Genomic DNA, 2,115 nt, shown 5'->3' on the forward strand with positions numbered 1-2,115 from the left:
TGAATTAACTCTCAGGACCCATAAGCCAAATAAGCTCTTCCTTCTATAAGTTAACTTGGTCAGCGAGTTTCATCATAGCAATAGAAAAATAATAAATACAGATACCATTAATAAAGATCCTATACTGTTTTTATTTGTTGCAACAAAGTATACTACATAACTGCTGGGCGTGGTGGTGCACACCTTTAATCCTAGCACTTGGGAAGCAGAGGCAGACGGATCTCTGTGAGTTCAAGGCCAGCCTGGTCTACATAGTGAGTTCCAGGACAGCTGGGGCTATAGGGCAATGCTGTCTCAAAAAAAAAAAGACAAAAAAAATATATAGATAGATATAGATATAGATATATTACATAATTAAATTCAGTTCAGTGAAGAAAGTTAACAAATGTTGAATAAACATGCCATCATTGGACAATGGAAGCAGTAGAGATCCAGTCATTCATATTTGCTTTGGTACTCTGGGACAGATGTTGATAAAGGTACTAGACTGGGAGGTAGAATGGAAAGAGATCTCAGAGCTTTAAGGGCACTGGGTGTTCTTGTAAAAGACCTGGATTTGAATCTCAGCACCTACATGGCAGCTAACAACCATCCATAACTCCAGTTCCAGGGGATCTGTTACCCTCTTCTGTCCTCCATGGTCAGTGAATGACATGGGTGCACTTGCATGCAATAGCAATCATAACATAAAATATAAATAAATAAATAAATAAATACAAATTTTAAAAAATTTAAAAGATGCTAGACTGTGGTAAGATTATGGAGAATTTCACACTCAGTTGCCATTGAATCTCTATAAGGTCAGTAAATAACTTATTTTACTGTATTTGATTTAAAATTTAAAATGGGTCCAGGCATATTGGCACACACCTTTAATCCCAGGACCAGGGAGGCAAAGGTAGGTAGATCTCTGTGAGATCAAAGCCAATCTGGTCAATATAGTGAGTTTCAGGTCAGTTGGGGCTACAGGGAAACTCCATCTCAAAAAATAATAAAATTAAAAATGATTGGGGGCCGGACGTGGTGGTGCATGCTTTTAATCCCAGCACTTGGGAGACAGAGGCAGGCAAATCTCTGTGAGTTCAAGTCCTGCCTGGTCTACATAGTGAGTTCCAGGACAGCTGGGGCTACAGGGAGACCTTGTCTCAAAAAGATCAAAAAAGAAATTAAAAATGATTAATTTTTTTTAATTTTATTTATTTAATTTTTGTCAATCTCTGAAGAGATAAGTTGGACTTCTGAACATTTAAATCCTTCAGCTATTTACAGTGATGTTCTTTAATTTATACAAATGTTTTAAAACTGTTAATATGTACATTTGTTCTTCCTGTTTACAATGAAAAGGACAATCATAATTTATTTGCTTAAGCAGAAAATAATAACTGGGGCTGGAGAGATGGCTCAGTGGTTAAGAATACTAACTGTTCTTACAGAGGACCAGGGTTCAATTCCCAGCACCCTCATGGCAGCTATGAACCACCCTTAACTCCAGTTCCAGAGGAATCTGAAGCCCTGTTCTGACCTCCACAGCATTGCGCAACACAGATGCACTCACATACATGTAGGCAATACAGTCATACACATAAAATAAAAATAATAAAATAAAATGTTAAAAAAGAAAATAACTTTATTTCCTTCACAGAAATTTAGTAATGAGTTTCGAATGTCAGTTTATTAAAATGGTTAGTATTTTCTGTGAAATATAATCTGTGTTATTAGGAGAATAAGATGACCATTATGTCCGAAATGTATAGTTTCTGTTCTGGGTGTCTCTGATATAAAGACATTTGTCAAAATAAATGAGAATTAATCTATTTAGAAGAGCTATTTAAAAATGAACTTGGCATATCAAGAAAAGATTCAATAATGGTTGTAGAAAATTACAACTAAAACCCATCAAACTCATAACAGGTTGAAAAACATGAAATATAACTTCTGTGTACAAAAATATGCACATTGAAATTACCAAATTCTCAAGACAGAGATCATTTCCAAGATTAAATAAAAGAAAGGTTTTCATGCAAATTCCCAAATCCAACTTTAAATACTTTAGATAAATGTTAAAATTTAGTGGGCAGGGCCTCTAGAGATGGCTCAGGAGTTAAGAGCACTTGT

This window comes from Nannospalax galili, unplaced genomic scaffold, assembly GCF_000622305.1.
Source record: "Nannospalax galili isolate Female #2095 unplaced genomic scaffold, S.galili_v1.0 scaffold1372, whole genome shotgun sequence".
In the NCBI taxonomy this organism is placed as follows: domain Eukaryota; kingdom Metazoa; phylum Chordata; class Mammalia; order Rodentia; family Spalacidae; genus Nannospalax; species Nannospalax galili.